This window comes from Octopus bimaculoides, chromosome 3 (assembly GCF_046866305.1).
Source record: "Octopus bimaculoides isolate indiv1 chromosome 3, ASM4686630v1, whole genome shotgun sequence".
In the NCBI taxonomy this organism is placed as follows: domain Eukaryota; kingdom Metazoa; phylum Mollusca; class Cephalopoda; order Octopoda; family Octopodidae; genus Octopus; species Octopus bimaculoides.
This window is the reverse complement of record NC_142930.1, coordinates 3,393,399-3,416,279: the sequence shown is the minus strand read 5'-3', so window position 1 is coordinate 3,416,279 and position 22,881 is coordinate 3,393,399.

The following is a 22,881-nucleotide window of genomic DNA, read 5'->3' as shown; positions in this document are numbered from 1 at the left end:
TCTTGTTTACTCTTGTGGGTTCGAGGTTGTCTGAGGTGAATTCTTGGCAGAGAAGAAGAAGAAGAAGAAGAAGAAGAAGAAGAAGAAGAAGAAGAAGAAGAAGAAGAAGAAGAAGAAGAAGAAGAAGAAGAAGAAGAAGAAGAAGAAGAAGAAGAAGAAGAAGAAGAAGAAGAAGAATGCGGGTGTGGTATGATAGTAGTGGGATGTTAAATGGTCAAGCGCCCTGAAAGTGAATTGTTGTGGATGATTGTAGTGATTGAATTCTCGAGATATCTCTTTTGAATGTATTGCCTTTTATATTTTTTTCGTGGGTATTATTCTAAATAGCAGTAGTAGTAAAGTAAGGAAGGAGGTGGCGGATAGAAAGACGAAGAAGAAGAAGGAGAAAAATAGAAAGAATAATAAAAGAATGCAAGAGTGGTATGATAGTAGTAGGATGTTAAATGGTGAAGTGACCTAAAAGTGGCTCGCCGTGGATTATAGTAGCGTTTGGGACCGTTTTTAATGAATTCTTTTTGCTAGGTGAGGCTCTAGTAGAAGACACTTACCCAAGGTGTCATACAGCAGGATTAAACCCGGAACCATGTGGTTGGTATGCGAGATACTTACCACACAGTCGCTCCTGCGCCTATATATATATACATATATGGATACATATTTATGAATGTGTAATGTGCGTGTGTAATGTGTGTGTGTGTGTATGTATGTGAGTGGGTGTGTAATGAAAACACTTCCTGTTGATCATCCCGGAATTATATCAGAAAAATATCTTATTGAGGTGAGGAGGTCTATTTTTAATTAGATTCTAGTCATTTCACACTGGAAAGGGATTTTATACTATTTATAAATTCCCAAATAATCCAGAGTATAATTAAATGCCAAATGTATATTTATGGCAAAAATGATTCCAACTCCAATTTAATGAAAAAGTTATTTCAGGCAAAGAATCGTGCTTAATTATTTCCAAAATTATCGCTCCTTATTCAGTTCATTCTTCTGAAAGCGAAGACGAAGTAGAATTTGCCATGAATATATTTCAATTGAACCAAGATATCCAGATAGAATTATGAAGCTAGCCTGCAGTTTCTCAAAGATTGTCTTTCTGAGAGGAAGGAAATCTCAGATAACTAATTCTGATTACATGGAATGCGAATGCTGTCAAATTAATTTGAAATTCAATATGACATAACGGTTATTTCCAAATCCTTTTCTTAAAATTAACTATTATATTGCAACTTCAGATTACTGGAAGATTACCAGTATTAGCAGAATATTTCCAATAAAGTTATCGACAAGTTTCCTCAGAAGAAAGCACACGCAAACTCACACTTTTGTGAATATATATATATATATATATATATATATATATATATATATATATATATATATATATATATATATATATATATATATATATATATATATATATATATATATATATATATATATATATATATATATATATATATGCAAGATTTATATAACACGAAAATGGAAATAGCAAGCGCTTTAATAGCAAATCACATTTGTTTCTGCACTGGATACCAACTTTATGTTGCAGACCTTACATTTATATACCATTATATAAGATTATTCTTTAGAATAACTAAATAAATAAATGATTCATCGACAGCTATGTGCTGGTGATTCCTCAGGTGGAATACGTTGAAGCACTGTCGGATGTCTTTTGAGTCTTCTCAGATATACAATACCCCTTACTTTCCGCTAATCAGTTCATTAGATTCTGGGCAATACATATTGTTGTATTGACATAAAAGTGTTACACTGTGAGGTTATTACACAGATGATGTTAAGCACACACACACATGTATACATACGACGATCTACTTTCAGCTTCCCTCTACCAAATCCATTCACAAGGTTTTGGTCGGCCAGAGACTATAGTAGAAAACACTTACCCAATGTGCCAAACAGTGGGACTGAACCGGGAACCATCTGGTTGGGAAGCTAGCTTCTTACCACACAGCCACGTCGGTGCCTATAGCCATAAATCTTTGATTAAAATCAACATATGAAAAAAGCACCGCTTTTCCTATTGAGTGAGTAATCACTTCTGCTGTTCGTTGTTTTGTGAGTAGGTTGTGATGCATAATTGTGTTTTATTTTTAAAATTTCGCATGACATGTTTAATTTTGTAAATCTCTAATGACAGTAATTATTGTAATCTGCACAAAAATAAGAAGCGGTGCGTTGGTGGCGCGCAGCTGTTACGTGAAGAGTTAAGTCTTTATTTTCGTCACTTTCCTTGCGGCACAGAGGCTCCATGTTTATATGTATTGAATATTTTCTTTGCTATTTTTTATGGTCTGGTCATTTTTATACTATATGCATGCTTTTAGGCGGCAAAATATATTTATCATAATTAAAATTTGCTAGATTTAACAGTTATATGTCTGCATTAATTTAAACCGAGGTTGAAAGCAAAAAATTAATGTCTTATGAATGTGATATGTTATTCCGTTGATTTACATTTGGTTCGTTGAAATAACACTGGGTAACACAACTTTTGCTTCTAGAAAATGTTTTCAGTGTGTCTAAAGTAATTCTTTTCTCCTGATTTCAAAACTACCCTTGCAAATTGCATAGCATTGATATTTTAGGAGATAATTGTGGTTTTCTAGAGAATGGGAACAAAATTTATCTGCGGTAGTACTTTATTCAACTTATTCACAATGTACTTTAATGAGAACTGAAAATATTTTGTCCTAATATTTACTTTTTAAGCTAATGAGAAATGGAAGCAAGACTATGATGAGATTATAATAAGATTTTACTAGAAATCCACCGAAGATTGTGCTCTCCTATTGTGAGCGCCAATGACCATATATAGACCTACATCATTGCAGTGTTTCATCTTCCTTGGTAACTTTTCTCCATTGTAGCGATATCCAATAGAATCTCTCACCATGTTCCTCACTCACTTGACCTAAGTTTTCCCGAAAAATGTCAAAATGCAAATACAAAAAGTGTACCTTTAATGACATTCTACGGCCTAAATTCTTATAACACTCAATAAGTTTTGCCACGAGCTGCTTGTAGTTTGAGTTTGAGTTTTTGTTATTAGCAAGGAATTCCTTGACAATATCTCGGAATACACACCATGCCTCTCTTTCTAGATCACTCATCACATTTTCAAGTTTTATTGACCTTAGCATAATCCTTACTTGTGGTCCATTAAAAGTACCACCCTTAAATTTCACCCCAGATAGCTTTGGAAAGAGTAGACGAATTCACCGCGATATAAAGCCTTTACAAACTGTTTGACCAAACCTAGCTTTATGTGATGTGGTGGTGACAACACTTTTGCAAGCTCTATCTTACAACATTTAGCTTTACTGGTTGGAAGTTATCTCGTAGGGGCCACTCAGCCTTCTGGTAATGTTCATGATCAGCCCTTATCGCTCCTTAGGCAAAGATAACACGAATGCTTAGAGTACCCACCCTGTAATCCAAGTAAGAAGGCAAACATTTTAAAGTCACCATAAACATCCCATTTAAACTTATCATAGTTTACTTTCTCAAGAAGTTCTTTTACATTGTCATATTCTTCCTTCATCTGTACCGAGTATGCAATAGGCAGAAATGGATGCTGATTTCCATTGTGTAATAAAAGGGCTTCGAGGTTTTTTTTATTGAGCTATCAAAAGTTGCCATTCTTGGGGGTTGTGATCAATTCCAAAAGCTGTAAAAAAGCCGTTTATATCTTTGCAGAGCAGAGATCGTCACTTATGTCAAAGTATACTTTGAATTCCTCATGTCGCCTCCTGTGTACTGTTAACCTGCAGTCTTTCCCCATGAGATTCTGTTCATTCAGCCTGGATGTCAAAAGCTCAGCTCGTGAGTTAATGAGACCCAAGTCCCTAATGAGATCGTCCAGTTCACGTTGATTTGGATAGTGTGGGCAGGTACTCGTTCCTGGATCAAATGTTTCATCCATTATATCCTCTACCTGAGAAATTTAAAAGGTTGCATTTCATAGTTGAAACCTTAATAAGAATTTTATGTGAAATCACATATCATTTCAAGCGGCGCATGCGCGTCCATAGAACATGATTACAGCTTTATTCTATTGAACGTTCATTGATCGTTGACAGCGAAAGAATCCATCAGATATATATATATATATATATATATATATATATATATATATATATATATATATATATATATATATGTATGTACGTATGTATGTATGTATATACCTGTCTGTCGACAGTTAGCACAAAGATCGAGTTCATGTAACTTATTCACTACTACCCGACGAATGACAACATCCGAAATCTTTTAACAAATAACTCATTCCATTTCTCACAGTATTAACATAATAATAATAATAATAATAATAATAATAATAATAATAATAATAATAATAATAATAATGATAATAATAATAATAACAATAATAATAATACGGATTGTAAACTTTTCCTGCTTAGTTACTTGACTTTCGTCTTGTATTTGCTATTTTTTCACCACAGATACATCATACATACATAGAGAGAGAAAAAAGAGAAAGAGAAAAAAAAGAGGGAGATCATTGGATCGATCGATCGATAGACAGACAGGCAGACAGACAGACAGACAGACAGACAGATAGATAGATAGATAGATAGATAGATAGATAGATAGATAGATAGATAGATAGATAGTTAGAAAGATAGATAGATAGACAGACAGACAGACAAATAGACAGACAGAAAGGGCGACAGACAGACAGATAGACAGACATACAGACAGACAGATAGATAGATAGATAGATAGATAGATAGATAGATAGATAGATAGATAGATAGATAGATAGTTAGAAAGATAGAAATGATATAGCTTGCCATTTGATGTATTTTTACCTTCATAAATATATGTTCGTATAATATCGAAAAAAGAAAACAAGTAAAAAAAAGCCCTCTTTGATTAAAAACATTTATCTTGCCTTTGTTTCCATAGAAACTCTAATTAGGTTTTCCTGCTTCTTGACCGGCGATGTGGTCTGCTAACAGATTTAAACTACTTCATTTACTTTATTGTTTAGTATTGAAGTTAAGTCCTTTTCGTCCGTCTCATCTGGTAAAAGCAGTGCCGTTTAAAAATAACCTCTAACTCTTACAAAGAGATGAATTTCTTTAAGCTCTTGAATTACAAGATAGCCATCAGAAGGTTAGCTGTAAGTCGATTTCCGAGCTAGTCTGACAAGGAACTCAGTTCGATATACAAGTCTACCGTAAAATTTCTGAAGTGCAACGTTCATTGGCGAATTAAAGTGGAAACAGTAAAATACCACCTTCAATCAATGAGTTGAAATAGTTCTGTAAACGAACTAATATAAACCATAAAAGAGCTAATATTTGCGTCGCCTATAAATTTCAGACTCATTAAGTTTTTCATATTAGTAGAATGTCACTGCTTTTGTTAAGTGCAGAATATAGATGAAATACAAAGTAATTCCGATAGTGAAGTAAGTGTTATGTGCCTTAAAGAATATTTGTGTGACATTAAGCTTTTCAAAATCAACACTTTTTGAACTGGCGAACAAGAGAGAAGCTGCTGGTGGGCGAAGACAAGCAAAACATTACTGAAAAAGAAAACAAATAAATAAATAAATGTAGGAAATAGAGATAAAAATGATTGAGAAAATGTTTGAACGTTGCTTAAAAGCTGCTTGGTAATGGCCTAACACTAGAGTCCTCAAATTCTAATGACGTCAAGTTTTCAGATTTATTTTATTATTTCTCTTATATCTTGACCATGAAGCAAAATAGTTTGTTTCAGCGCATCCTACCAGTCCTGTTTCAGGGTAGTCTTTCACCATTTTGTCTTCCGAGATCACGAAATATTTGCTTGGCTCGCTCTGAAAAATATAAATTGAGTATATCCTCCCTCCCCCCACACACACAAAGGCTTGCATACATATACTTTTAACGTTCTGGCTTCGTGTCTCATAACAAGAACTAATATATTTTGTCCATTTTAAGTGTTATGAGGGCATCTATAGAGAAAAGTACTGATTCTGATAGCTTTGTTTAGTTCCATACATTTCATACATTTGACTAAGATGAAAATATTTTCATGCTCAGATTAACTTTCATTTCTACAGCGATTGTTAGATATCGGCCTCTAATATTTCATTCTACTATAGGCACAAGCCCTGAAATTTGGTGGAAGTAGTCTCGTGGATTACATCGACCCCAGTACTCAACTGGTACTTATTTCATCGCTCTCGAAAGAATGAACGGCAAAGTCTACCTGGACATTATGTCCGGCATGCTTACAATTCTGCCAGCTCGCTACCTTACAGGTGCCTCTAATATTGTCATCTTCTGATTTTCTTTGGCAGCAGTTAACAATGTATCCAAGTAACGAAACAAAAGTTTGATTTGTTCACTAATATAGATGCCGCAGTAAGTTGAAAACGCGACTCGGTTACCATTTCCAAATGGAAACCGCATTCCTACTCACCCTGTCGTCTTGCCTGAGTAGTACACGGTTGTCACTAACTTCTACTTTGTTATAGTCGCAAGGACAAAAAGGTACGCACTAATGATGTTTTGTAGGAAATGGAAGAAATCACTACGGCTAAAGCAGGATTTTTGCAAAAGAGTCTCTCTCCACATCTTCTGTACGTGAATAATTTCAATATAGTTCTCTATTGAGTTCTTTAATAGAATTTCGCGTACTTACTTTACATTTCATCCACTCGGAATGGCCACCGCACGTATCACGATCGATTGCTACAAATTTGTGATGGTGTCGTATCTATAAAAGTATTTGATATTAAAAGTGATCATTAAATTTTATACGAATGACATAGAAAACATGATAGGATTTTTTTTTTAAATTGGTTATTTGAAAACAGGCAATGGTCTCGATGTTAAAGGAAATTGCAGCGTAAAGTATGAGACACAAATTGATAAAGGGTCAGAAACAAATACGGAAAATATCCACCAGGAGATTTCGTTATTATTAATGTTAGTGTAAATCGATCGTTAAATGTTTTATGAGTGTATATGTGTGTGTATGCGCATGCGTGTGTCTGTGCACAAGGTGTGAATAAGAAGATTTGTTTATATGAGTGGGTGGGGTTTTATGATTGTGATTAAGTAGGAAAATACAAAAAAAAAATCATCACTTTAGCATTCAGTGTGAGTGGAAGAGTGACGTAGTTTTATGTGTAGGAAAGAGGTGGAAAGAGAGAAAGGGAGAGAAAGGGAGAGACAGGGAGAGACAGGAAGAAATTGGAAGTGGGAAAGTGAATGATGACGTGCACAAGTAGAAATCTGTTGTAGGAAATAAACGAGTGAATGAGTAAAGAGAGGAAGAGAGTCAGGAAAATAGAATGGAAATTGGTTGAATAAACGATTGATTTGTAGCTTGAGGAAAAACGAATTCATTGTTTTGTAGAAGAGAAGGAAAGCCAATTTCACTGACCCTAGTATATTACTGGTACGGTACTTATATTTCTATTGACTCTAAACGTATTGAAATCATAGGTCGATCTGTCAATCTGGGTGGTTTCCCAGACAGATCTCAGTGTAACGGATGTAAATACTGGAAGGTTTCCATTTATGTGCAACGTTTTACTGCTTGTAAATCAGAGTAAAATATTCTTTTCTACTCTAGGCACAAGGTCCGAAGTTTTGGGAGACGGGGCTAGTCGATCAGATAGACCCCAGTACGCAACTGGTACTTCATTTATCGATCCCGAAAGGAAGAAAAGAAAAAGCGACCTCGGCGGAATTTGAAATCAGAACGTAAAGACAGACGAAATACCGCTCGGTATATTTGTCCGACGTGCTAACGTTTCTACTAGCTTGCCGCCTTAGAGTAAAATATTGTAGCAATAGTAACGAACTAAAGGAAAATGAAAACGGCGAGTTTGACGTTGCATCTCTAGTTTTATAGAATGCAGTGATAAAGAAAAGGTCAGATCGTTTTCAATATTTAATTCTAGCTCTCACATTTTCTCTTTGCAGACATACATACATACATACATAAATGAATATATATATAAATACATATTATATATATTATATATTATATATGTATATTAGTCAGTGAAAATGCGACCATGAATTTACTAAAGTCGTTGATGATGGACTTCAACCTCGGACATTACCTTACTGTAACCTGGAGTTCTTTACTAATCTCAAAACAATTTGTTAGTCTGGTATATTTTAATGGACAAAGAGATTGTAAAGTATTTTGCCCGCATTGGCAATTCCTTGTATCTATATCACTATCTATCTATCTATCTATCTATATATATATATATATATATATATATATATATATATATATATATATATATATATATATATATATATATATATATATATATATATATATATATATATATATATATTCATATATGCATAATATACACATGTCGATGTGCCTTGATTCTTAATGAGTCTGTAGAACTAAATTATATATATATATATATATATATATATAAATATTATAATGTTAGGGAATTACAAAATCCGAACTTACAAGGAAATACAATTTGATAATATCAAATGGAGTTGTATAATGAAAAATATTTTAATAATTTAGAGAAGAACCATCATGGTGCAACTCACACGATGAAGATCAGACACCATCAAGAAAAGTGAACAATACAAAATACTAGTTTAAAAATCTAAAAAAGTCCAAATGAAAATTTGTAATACATAATCTATGAAATATTGGACTAAGAATTTAAATCAGTTAAGTTTAAGAAACGAAAGTGGATTTTTTAGATTTTTAAACTAATATTTGTATAGTACGCTTTTCTTGATGGTGTCTGATCTCCTTTATTGGTTGAGTTGCGTCATGGAGTTTTTTCTCTAAATTATTAAAATATACATATACATATATATAATATATAATATGTATGTATATTATATATATATATATACACACACACACACACACACACACATATACATATATATATATATATATATATATATATATATATATATATATATATATATATATATATATATATATACATATAGTTGTGTGGGCGTATAACAAACACATGCGTGCACACACATACAATTACACACACATGATGACTGGTTTTAGAGTAAAGGTACAATAATTCATATACATATACATGATACGATATACAAAATAATACAATATAACGTAGGCATATACAGAGAGAGAGAGAGAGAGAGAGAGAGCATTAAGAAAATGGAGGGGTTCAATAGGTGGTATTCATCAACTTTTAGATATAATATTATGTCAATTTATTTATTTATCTAAAAGTTGATGAATACCACCTATTGAACTCCTCCATTTTCTTATTGCTCTATAAATTAATGGTAAAATAACTCTTTATCCTCACCCATTTATTACACTCGGTAGTGTAATTGCCATGCAACAAAAGAACACTTGTGTATTAATAATTGGGTATTCTACCAGCAGTATATTGGATAGATATTAACCCTTAGGTGGTTGGATTCACAACCTCTAAATTTCTTATTATATATATATATATATATATATATATATATATATAAGCTTTTAAATTTGTATAAGCTTTTAAATTTGATCTGTGCGTGTTTCCTGTTTCTTGTCCATCCTGACGTGGGGGTCACTACCGTAATGCACTTTGGTATAACTGAACCGCTGTGACGAGCTCCCCAAATGGTCATCGATGCATTTAAATTGACCTTGTGGAAGTCTGTTTGGGTATCAACTCTAACCTACCATGGTTTTAAAAATTGAACTTTGGACGTACTTTGTGTGAAGGGAGTAAAAACAATTTTTTAAATAATACTTTTAATCGTTTGATAAAACATTCTTAGTCGTTTGATATTTTATCTTAGCTTATAGCATTTTCTTTTTTTGGTTGTATGGCACACTTTTGAATTTTTAGTCGTTTATTTACCTTTTTGATAGGCCGTTATATTTGTATGTTATTCACATATATATTTTTAGCTTCTGTGTTTTTATGTATACGTATATCTTTTTATATAATGGTGATATTTATATATGATTAAATGTTTTAGGTATTAAGTCGTTTTGACTAGAATTTAATGTTTGTTCTATGAATAATGTTTATTGATGTGTATATATATATATATATATATATATATATATATATATATATATATATATATATATATATATATATATATATATATATGCATACACACACATGTTACATATATATATACACACACAGATATATACATATAGGTAGAATTCATGAGAAAACAACAGACGAAGACAGGTGGTGTAGACAACAAATGGATGTATTAGTATAACGCTCGGGAATAGAGAAAGTCTTTAACGTTTCGAGCCTACGCTCTTCAACAGAAAGGAACACAGAAAGAAACAGAGAAACAAGGAAAGAAAAAATGTGAGTAGTTGTCAGCGATCTATCATGGCGAATAGTATATATATATATAACATAATTGTGTATGTGTGTGTGTGTTTGTGTGTGTGTTTGTGAGTGAGAGGTGTTTTATATTGCAATGATTAAGTCATAATATATCATGAAGAAATAGATTTGATGTCGAATATTTTCAATTAAAGTATAAGATAGAGAAAAATAACACGAAAGTGATAAATGAATTAGTACTTACAGTCATACACATATACTCGCACACACACACGCACACACACACACACACACGCTCTCACACACACTCACGTATAGCTGCGTAAATGGATGGAAAGACCGAGAGGGACGATGATGACAAGAACGTTTGATAATTAAATATGCTTCAACTGACGAGGCATAATTTCTCAACTGGGAGATGTAATGAATTGTACAAAGATGAATGGATTTCTTACGACATAAGATTTGTGCAAGTACAATATATTTCATAGTAACTGAAGAATTTCAGTGAGAGAAATGAAATTCTTGAATTGAAAACGATTGTTAATATAACAAAATATGCTGCTTCATCAACACGAAAGATTTGATTTTTTTTTTTTTGTAGTTTACACAGTCAGATTGAAGATATTTTTCACAATATGAACAGAATCTGATCACTCATTCTACCAAAATTCATTTTGAATAAATAATATGATCAATGGGGTACCACTACAGCATGGGCTGTTAATATTCATTTTCTGTCACACGTGAAACTAAAACAGTGGAGTAATTGTTAACAGAAAACCTGAAATAAAATTTCTGTATCTTAATATGTTGCTGTTGTTGATGATGTTGATGATGATGATGATGTCAATGCTAACCCCGACAATGAGAGTCTCAAATCGATTCAACTCGGTAAGATACCTCTTCATAAATGTCTCACTGAACGCTTCACGGTGTCTTTTCAGCATCTGTACGAATGTAAGCACCAAATTAGATAAAAGCCATTCCAGTCGCAAAACAACATGCCGTCTACGTTCATAGAGAAAATGAAAGAACAAACAAAACGCAGATAGAAGAAACAAACAAATAAGATGAAGCCACATGAATTTTAACTCAACCATCATTTAAACTCACATTGCCAGAAGCAAATTTACTACATAGTAGTTTTAGAGAAAAGGATCTGACTAACGTCTTTATTATAATGGAGCTTATATGTAAATATATTTGTATATGTCAACAAAATAATGCCAGTTCTTCATCTCACCACTTATCAGCTTCTTATGTATGTCACATGCTGATACGGCCGCTTGCAACAATGATCTCTCAAAAGAAATGAAATTGAAAATAGAGAGCGTGGAATATCTATCTATCTATCTATCTATCTATCTATCTATCTATCTATCTATCTATCTATCTATCTATTTATCTATCTATCTATCTATCTATCTATCTATCTATATATATATATATATATATATATATATATCTTTCTCTCTCTCTCTCTCTCTCTCTCTCTCTCTATATATATATATATATATATATATATATATATATATATATATGAACGTATATACATACATGTACATATATATGCATATACTCATATATCGTTTGTATCACGACCGAACGCACGCGTTACCTTTATACAGTAAGTTTTAACTATTTTTCTAACGCGACTCTCTCTATTTCTATCTCCCCATCTCATTGTTCCATCTATTGTTCTTCGCCTCTACCTGTCACTACTATCTCTCTCTCTCTATCTCTTGTTACTCGTCCTTCATCTCTCACCATTACTACTACTATCTCTCTCTCTCTCCACCTCTCGTTGCTCACTTTTATTCTACTTCCTCCCCTTCTTTCCCCCTTGCTACTCTTTCTCTTCACACAGCCTTGGTCACGTGTGTGCGGCTGCTATTTCTTTTCGTTCTTGGAATCACCAAGCTCGCACGTACTTCTTTGCCCCTCCTGTACGTGCTTCACAGCGTTCAAGACATACACACTTCACGTCTGACTGTACAGCCTTTTTGTTTGTTTATTTCACCGTTTCGTTTTCCTGTCTTGTTTTCTGTCGGCCGCTACCATCCACGAAAACAATTTAATTTGTGTTCGTGGGAAGAACCATTTTAACGATGCGTACTGCCTTAATTCTTCGAAACGCCGGGGTTTTAATGGTGGCAGCTGATGAAGGGGGTGTTTCTATGTGGCCTGCTTGTTTGTTGCACCTTGTTTACCATTTTGTCCATGTTCTTTTGCCACGTCATGTACCCAGTTATGTATTTATATGTACATGTAGATGAACGTATATACATACATGTACATGTAGATGAACGTATATACATACATGTACATATATATGCATATACTCATATATTGTTTGTATATATATATATATATATATATATATATATACACACACATACATATATATATGTATATATATATATATATGTGTGTGTGTGTGTGTGTTGCCAAAACACAGCAGCGATGGGCACGCTCACGTACAAATCTACCGGTAAGTATTTAAGATTTCCTTTGTACGGCCACACCTCGAATACTGCTTCTCCTTGTGGTCTCACCATACAAAACAAAACATCTCGAGGATTGAATCACCCCAGAGAGCACTCACTAAACGAAATGAAGCCATGACTGATCTTGATTACTGGGACCACCTTAAAGCCTTGAAACTCTACTCTCTCCAGAGCCGCCGCGAGCGGTGCATCATTTGTACGATGTGGAGATATACCGCCAGCATAACACAAACGACCTGAACATTAGTTTCAAGGTTCATCCAATGCTGAGACCATGGGCCATACGTCCCCTGCCCAATTCAGGATCACAACATATAGGTACAGTCCGATATAATTTCTTTTCCTCAACAGGCGCTGCCCTCTTTAACATTGTCCCAAGACTGATCAAAGAGGAAAAGGATCCCATCACCTTTAAACGGAGTCTGGACAGATTTCTTCAGGGAATACCAGATAAGCCACCCATATCTGGATACAACTCACTCAACAAGAACTCGCTACTTGAATGGACCATAAACAAAACTTAGCTTAAAAAGGATTTAGATGATCCTATCAGGTGGTGCCATTAAGTTAGACATGGCCTGGACTAATTTTTGGTCGAAACATATCTAAGTTTTATGTAAGTTTCATATGTGTACAGATAGATAGATAGATAGATAGATAGATAGATAGATAGATAGATAGATAGATAGATAGATTCAGGTGAATATGGTACTTAGGTTTAGGCACCAGAATAAAGTCTGGTATTATCCATACAGTTCACATTGCTTAATTAAATGGATTTGCATGAAACGATCGTACTGCATTAACTTTGGATATCCGTGTTGCTTACATATATATATATATATATATATATATATATATATATATATATATATATATATATATATATATATATATATATATGTATATATATATATATATATATATATATATATATATATATATATATATATATATATATATATATATATATATATATATATATATATATATATATGTATATATATATATAAATGTGTATAAACTATAGATATATATCTACATTTATATGCGTGTGTGTGTGTATTCCATCTGTAAGTAGAGACATTATATTTTGTTGTTAAGCGCTTAAAAGAGTAAGCAGAAGTGATGTTTTATGTATTAAGTCGCTCTTCTCTTTCTCTCACATAACAACCCCCATGCATTTGATTCAAACAAAGACTAATAATAAATCTACGAAAGTAATCTCGTCGTTCATTAAAGGATGTGCAACCTACGAAACCCAAGAGAAAAAACAAAACCAAGAACCCAACTCACTTAATCTGTCAGAAAATTATTTATTTCCTATGTTGTTTGATACCAAGCACATTTCTTCTTGAATCAGATATGAACGATTTAAACAATTCATACATCATGTTTATAGAGTGATATCATTTCAAAATATAATTACTGTCTTTTATTATTTATTGCTTGTAGCGTAGGTATATATATATATATATATATATATATATATATATATATATATATATATATATTCTTTTGTCCTTTGACTTGTTTCAGTCATTTAATTGCGGCCATGCTGGAATCCAAGTAAGAAGGTAAATAGTTTAATACATTTTAAAATGACGAGTTACAACGTTTTCGATACCACTCAGTGTTATATATGCATATACATATACATTACGCGCGTGCGCGCGCACACGTACACACACACACACACACACACACACACACACACACACACACACACACACACATATATATATATATATATATATATATATATATATATATACAAGCAAAAACACTTAAAGTCAAATGCTATTATTCTTAATATCATCATATTAACAGAAGTAACAGGTGGTTCAACAGGTCTAATCGCATTACAAAGCTATAAAATTTAAAGTTAGCAGAAGGCATGATGATGTGGAAAAAGCATCAACCTGTTTAGAAATAGAAGCTAAATTACCAATTCAACCGCTGCAAGCCACCAAATGTTGTATTTCTGCTATTTGGTGGCTTTCGGCTGTTGAATTAGAAATTTAGCTCCTATTTCTAAACTGGTTGATGCTTTTTCCACATCTTTATGCCTTATGCTAACTTTATATATATATATATATATATATATATATATATATATATATATATATATATATATATATATATATATATATATATATATATATATATATATATATATATATATATATATACATGTATGTCTGTCTGTATGTATGTAAGTATAAACACACACACGCACACACAGATACACACAGTTCAAATTTACAGAAAACAAAAAGACGAAGACAGGTGAAAGAATAACAAGCAGGTATATTAGTTTAATGCTCGGGAAGGATGGAAAAGTTTCTGACGTTTGAAGCCCACGCTCTTCAATAGAAAGGATTTCATGAGCTTCCTTTTTGTCATCATTTAACATCCTTAAACCCCATATGCGGATCTATTAACAGCTAGTAAAGCCACTGCGTAGTTCATTCAGATATTGTTGAGAGCATAATACTTGAATAAGGCTGTACAGTCAGACGTGAAGTGTGTATGTATTGAACGCTGTGGAGCACGTACAGGAGGGGCAAAGAAGTACGTGCGAGCTTGGTGATTCCAAAAACGAAAAGAAATAGCAGCCGGACACACGTGACCAAGGCTGTGTGAAGAGAAAGAGTAGCAAGGGGGAAAGAAGGGGAGGAAGTAGAATAAAAGTGAGCAACGAGAGGAAAAGCCCTTATTTTGTCCATTTAATGTTTCTTGAGCCATTACCTACTACCCCTAACCTATACTGCCGCACGGCAACATCAATCATATCCTAATAACTCTGTCCTCGCTCTGATCCTTAACTTACCCACACTAAACTGATTCAAGGCAGCGAGCTGGCAGAAACGTTAGCACGCCGGGCGAAATGCTTAGCGGTATTTCGTCTGCCGCTACGTTCTGAGTTCAAATTCCGCCGAGGTCGATTTTGCCTTTCATCCTTTCGGGGTCGATTAAATAAGTACCAGTTACGCACTGGGGTCGATATAATCGACTTAATCCGTTTGTCTGTCCTTGTTTGTCCCCTCTGTGTGTAGCCCCTTGTGGGTAGTAAAAAATAACACACTAAACTGATTCCATTGTTAACGCTCAACCACAGAAAATACTTCTAACACCACACGTAACTGTTGCTCCCATCTGGGGTCTACACACTTTTACGGATATAATTTGTATTTTTCTATATTTATATTTCACTTATTTCTATTTTACTGTTCTTTTATCTTCCGGCTATTTTTTCTATTATTCTTTATAATGTCTTATAATGTTTTCTTTTATCCAAAAACACTGTTCAGAGTTTTGCATTTTATATTTCGTGCTACAACGTTGTATATTCTAAGGAACTGTTATTATTCTACGGAATTGTCAATAACTCTGGTTTTAACTTCAATATTTGGACATATTTGACCACTGGCATCAGATTCCTTTATTCCAATAGTGTTTTATTTCATTGTATAATCTTCTTTTCTTGTGCTTCACGAATATAAGTAATTTTTTATATTCTAAGGTCCATATTATGTGTCGATGTATATATAACTTTACGTTTTTTATTTACATTTCATATTTTCCATTTTACTCAGTATATTTATATTCTAACGCTTCACTAAAATTCTAATTTTTATCTGCAATGTTAGTGCACAATTCTGTACTAGTGTCATAACGCCCCACCCCGACACTGATCTTTGATCTTTTGTCTTATTTTGCTCAATTTCAATTGATCTCAATATTATTTGGAGATGGTTCTCGCAGTGCATAGGAAGCTGTAGATGATCGCGTGTAGGTGTTGATAGCGTGTAGGAAACCCTTTTGGACGGAAAGAATCGGGGGCTGCTGCGTCGCTAGGGATAGCCTTCAGCTTTTTCCATCCGAACGGGATTTTCGGCCCAGTGTTTTCTATACTACAGTTTGTGGCTTTGAGTGTGCATCACGAACCATTTCCAAAAGGGGAATATTCCACGCTCTTCCGAAAGTTTATAGACCTTTGAACGTCATCAACGCTTTATTTTATTTTACTTAATTCTGACTTATTGTATTCTTCTTTCTTATGCTAATATATAAACAGGATTTATACTTTATACTTACTTTGAGACCTTTTCTTTTCAAATATACATTCGTTGCTTTTCCTATTTCTTAAGTCTATATACATTTGACTTTTGAGAGGCACAAGATCACAGATTTATAGAGAAAGGCTGTAAAAGTGTTGTCGATCCAAGGGAATATTGAAAACCACCAAAGTCGATTATTTCCCTTTATTTTTGTTGTGTTAATAAAATAAGTTTATCCTATTTTATAATCAATACAATTAAGTGGTAACATACAAACGGATGAATGTTCAAAATACCTTTCTTTCTACGCATTAACGATTTAATATGCAGAGATACCATTATTGATTCGTTTCCGGTATCACTCAATTCTTGTTTGGCTTTGCCATATTATTCACCATTTGTCAGTAGCTGATTTTAAATTTCAACTTGGATGGCAAATCTCTGCTACTAACTTCATGTCAATGTTAGAATTCAAAGTATGAATTACATTTCTGTAATTCTGTTACCAAACACTCGTCAAATTATTTTAGTTGTACCACCTGCTCTTGTTTCTCTTGTTGTAGCACAGAATTCTTGTTGCAAGGAAGTATTGAGTTATGACAGTGAGTTGTGTTAGTTCTGAGATGGAGTAGTGCTATAAACGTAATGCTGCGCCGTGTAGCGAAGAAGCGCTTCACAGTAAAGTATAGCCCAGGCCTGGCATGGTTAATGCATCTTCCTGATTCAAGATGTTAGTTTATATCTCCAGGTCCCTTACGTTGTATTTCAATATTTCTAAAATAAATATTTGATTTATGGTTATTGTTCGAATTTTATACTTCAATATGGCGCTGCAAGAAGAAATACTGCCATATTTCTGCAGCTGTTCTTACAATTCCCACCGTAGAGTGGCTAATTTATCTACAACGACTTCTCATAATCCTTGAATAATTTATTCGTGTTGATATCTTTTGTATTATTATTGTTTCAGTTGTTTTTGTTATTTGTTTCGAGGTAAGCAGAAATGTAAATTTCAACACCACGCGCACGTTTTTGGTATTTATAGCTTCAATAAACATCAAACTATATTATTTCTAAATCTAGTAAGCGACTTCGATGTTTATCGCTAGAGCTATACAGTGTCCAAGTATATGTTTATCTAATCTCCTTTGAGTGAAAGTGCTATGATGTGTATCTGAGTATTCGTAATTGTGGAGTTATACGGAACATAGATCCACAAACCTCTCGTATCATGTTCCAACAGTAATGAGCACGATATACGCATTTTACAGGAGATAAACTCGATCTTAAATTCCTAAACTGATACCTTCATTACAAAACGCATCGAGGTCTGAAATAGTATTGAACCTTGTTATATAGAGCATTCCGTGTCTGCCAAGCTTGTTTTGATATTACTTCGATTAGATAACGAAACCTATACCTGTTGTACAGTGATTACTGGTGTAGCCCTCCCCCAATTTCTTCTGGCAATCTTAAAGGATTATACATGTACTTTACTTTCTGCGTCTATAAGAATAATTATTAAATTAAATTATTTAACTTAAATTTGAATTTTAAAGAAATGTAACAAAACAGTTTCAATTAAATCAATTTATGCTCATAAATTGTTGTCTTTTTTTACCTCTGAGCATCCACTGTCCCAGCTGAGCTCTTTCTGCACGACAACGATATCTCTTAATTTCATCCAATCTGACACCCACCAACTCCTGCAAGTAGTCGTGAGGCTTAACCCTGCCGTACGGTCTGGCAAGGCTACCCATTGTCACTTATAAAGACCAACAAGAGTACCAAATGTTCAACATGAGACGCTTCTGGGTCTTACTGAGCAGATATATGAGATGATGTATTGATCCTCATCTCTTCCCGTGAAGACACTAACTCAATGGTTTGCCAACATAGATGACCACAAAGAATTCACGATTGAAAGAGAAGGAGAAGGAGTCTAACGTTGCAAACGTTCAATTCAGAACACTCCAGGAATACCGGAGCCATCTTTAAAGTTCAACTCAAAATCTCAAAGTTACAGAGAGAAATAATGACATGAGCAATGTTAAACCCCGGCCTCATTGTTTTCGTTTTACGTAGCGGAAGTCTACGTCACTGTTGATTACAAAACCATAGCTGAGCTGACGCAAATTACTGCTATCTTCGTTGTTTTTTCTTGGTGAGACATATAAGGATTTTGTTTAGCATGTGTGCATATATTTGCGCGCTTCCTACGTTGTAATTTTTTGTATACGCATTAGCATTCTGCTAAATCATCCATAGATTTTTATGGTAAATTCATATATGCTGACGGACGGAATTAGCCAAGCATGTTCCGTTCGACCAGTCCTAACTGACGATGTCTGCAGAATAGGTGAACCTAGACATCTAGTCTGGCGATTCTTGAGTCGGTCATGCGACGGTTACCTCCCCTGTTCAGCATGTGTATAGACATATTCGTGCTTCCTACAGCATTAAGATTATTTTAAGTCTTATTTCTATAGCTATGTATGTGCTTCGGCATCCTTAGTCACACTTGGTAACGACTGAAGTTTTCCATTATGGTATCTCATAGCCCCTCTGGGCTATGAAAGGTCTTTTTATATCTTTTTATTGGACGTAATTATTCATACCAATATTTAATTCCTGACGAAGAATCTAATTTTTATTTCACGAAGAGTTTTTGTCTTTAGAATTAATTAAGCTCCGAAACAATTTGTAGAAATTATATTGAATCTGTACCAATCTGGAATATGAATTAAAGATCGTCTACACCTACAATTTTTTCTTTTCCTTATACTTCAGTTATATATATATATATATATATATATATATATATATATATATATATAAGATGAAAAGACACAGGTTTGATTTACAAGACTAAAGACTAAAGAATGTATTTCAATCATCATGGCAAGAGTATTATACAATATTTATATACAGACACACACACATATATATATATTTATTTATATATATGCACACACACGTGTGTGTTTGTGTTTGTGTGTGTGTGTGTGTGTGTGTGTGTGTGTGTGTGTGTGTGTGTGTGTGCTATTATATATACAGAGAGGAGAGTAGGAGAGTGAATTTATATTTTCATTCGGTTGGGAAACTCCACAAAATGTTACCGTTTTTACTAAACCCTTGCGGTATGAAGAATATATATAAAAGAAAAGATAACTTTTGTCAACAAAAGTAATGAATGTTCGGGAAAAGAAAATTAATTGGAAAGAGATAAAGTTTTTAAAATGTTTGGACTGGTTAAATAATAAATGATTTCTTGTTATTTAATCTGTAAAACAAATAAAGAATAGCCGAGACGACAGGACGTGTAATTGAATATCCATTACACGAACAGCTGCAGCGTCACCTGTGAAAGCTTAATATTTAAGGAGAATATTATTCAATGAGTTGAGCGGAAATGGCCAGATGGATAGGGCAGTGGTTCCCAACCCTTTTATTTAAATGAGCTTTCCCACAAACCCCTTTTAATATGTTTATCCTTTTATATATATATATATATATATATATATATATATATATATATATATATATATATATATATATATATATATATATATATATATATATAATTATTACAAATTAAAAGGGCAAAGGATTATCAATTTATTAATTAATAAATCAATTAACAATTAACAATTTTTACCAAGCCCATCGGTATGAAAGCACCATTATTGGTGGAGAACTTATTTAAAATTTACTACTGGAATACAGTACTGATGAAGGAAATTGATTATTATCAATCATGATCTAGAAACGCGTCTACTGTTAAACATCGGAATTGGTTAGTTTTCATTGTTTTTTCTTCTTGCTTTTGCCTTTGTGAGTCACAAGTGATGCTATCTGTGGGATTCTCAGCTTTTTTAGCTGCTATTTCTGAACTTCGGTATATGGTGAAGCAAATATTTGCTGATCCCTTAATTATATATATATATATATACATTATTTACATTTGACGGATATTTGTCCTCATCTTGTTTGTTGTTAACACAACGTTTCAGCTGATATACTCTCCAGCCTTCATCAGGTGTTTTGGAGAAATTTCCAATCTGGGTTCTCATTCCTAAGGTATTTTCGATGTTGTTGCTATTATTATTATTATTATTATGTTGTTATTTTTCTTCTTTCTTCAAATTTTCTTCCATTTCTCGCCGAGTGTTTTCCGAACACCTAGGCCAGAGAAACTCGTTGTATACATTCCCAGTTTACACACGCAAATTCACAGGTAAAACATGTATTTAAGAAAAAAAAAATCATGAATGGATGTTGTTTTCACAGCGATAATGCTCTTCTCAGTACATGAGTCGTTCCAGTTAGCACGATTTTTTGCACTTCCTGTAGGGATGGTAAGCCTGGTAATATTTTCGAATAGGTTTCAGTACCTTTTTTTTATCATTCCTAGAGATCCTACAATCACTGGTATGGTAGTCGCCTTGAGTTATTATTATTATTATTATTAATATTATTTTTATTATTATCAATATTCAGGTCACTGCCTGGAATCGAACTCAGAAGCTTGGGGTTAGTGGCCCGCACTCTTAACCACTACGTCATATGCCCGTGGGCATATGGCGTAGTGGTTAAGTATATATATGTATATCTTTTATTCTTTTATTTATTTCATTTGACTGCGGCCACGCTGGAGCACCGCCTTCAGTCAAACAAATCGACCCCTGAACTGATTCTTTCTGAGCCTAGTACTTATTATATCGGTCCCTTTTGCTGAACTGCTAGGTTACGGTAATGTAAACACACCAACATCGGTTGTCAATTGATGGTGGGGGGATAAAAAGCAGTCACACAAACATGCACACACACACGCACACACATACACACATACACACACACACACACACACATATATATATATATATACATGTGTGAAATTTTGGACTCCAGTACTACCTTTGCGGAACACCAGGGGTCCGCGGTCCCAGGTTGGGAACCACTGGAATAGGGTGTTGACTGTTTATTGCAGCTTCAAATTGACGAGTGTAAATCTACTGTAAGCGCCTCGTAACGTTAGGAACAGGACATACTAACACTACGTTGTTTTAAATATTTTAACTGAATGGAATATCAGTTTCAAAGTTTGGCACAGGGCCAGCAATCTTAGAGAAGTGTTAGTCAATTACAACAACCTCAGTGTTCAACTGCTACTTATTTTATCAACTCTGAAAGGTTGAAAGGCAAAGTCGACCTCAGCGGAATTTGAACTCGAAACGTAAAGTCGAAAGAAATCTCGCTAAGTATTTTGCTCGGCGTGTTAACGATTCTGCTTGCTCACCGCTTTAACTCAATGGAATATTAACCAGTATTTTCTGCGATAGAGAACCGCCTGCTATATTCTCAAAGCGGAGATAATGTAAATAAATGGCCAGAAAATAAATGACGTGATTGATATTCTCGCTTTAACAACAGGAAACAAAATACTATTTGCTGTGCTCTTCGGCGTTTTCAATCTCTCACTACAAATCTTATTTTCACTCCAATTTTCCTTTAAAATAGGCCTTACCACAATCTTTTTAAAACCTTCATAGCGAATGAATTATTATTAAAGCAACGAGTAAGGCGGTGAGCTGGCACAGTCGTTAGCCCGTCGAGCGAAATGTTAACCGGTATTTCGTCTGCTGCTACGTTCTGAGTTCAAATTTCGCCGAGGCCGACTTTGCCTTTCATCCTTTCGGGGTCGATAAATTAAGTACCAGCTGAACACAAGGGTCGATTATATCGACTAGTCACCTCTCCACAATATTTGAGGCCTTGTGCTTCCGGTAGAAAGGATTATTAAGGCAATGAGTAAGGCGGTGGCGGGCAAAGCATTAACAGTCTTTCACCCATCTGTACATTCTGAGTTCAAATGCCGCAGAGGGTCACTTTGCCTGTTATCCTTCCGGTGTTGAAAGTATGATTAAAGCAGAGAACCGATAGAATCGTGTTG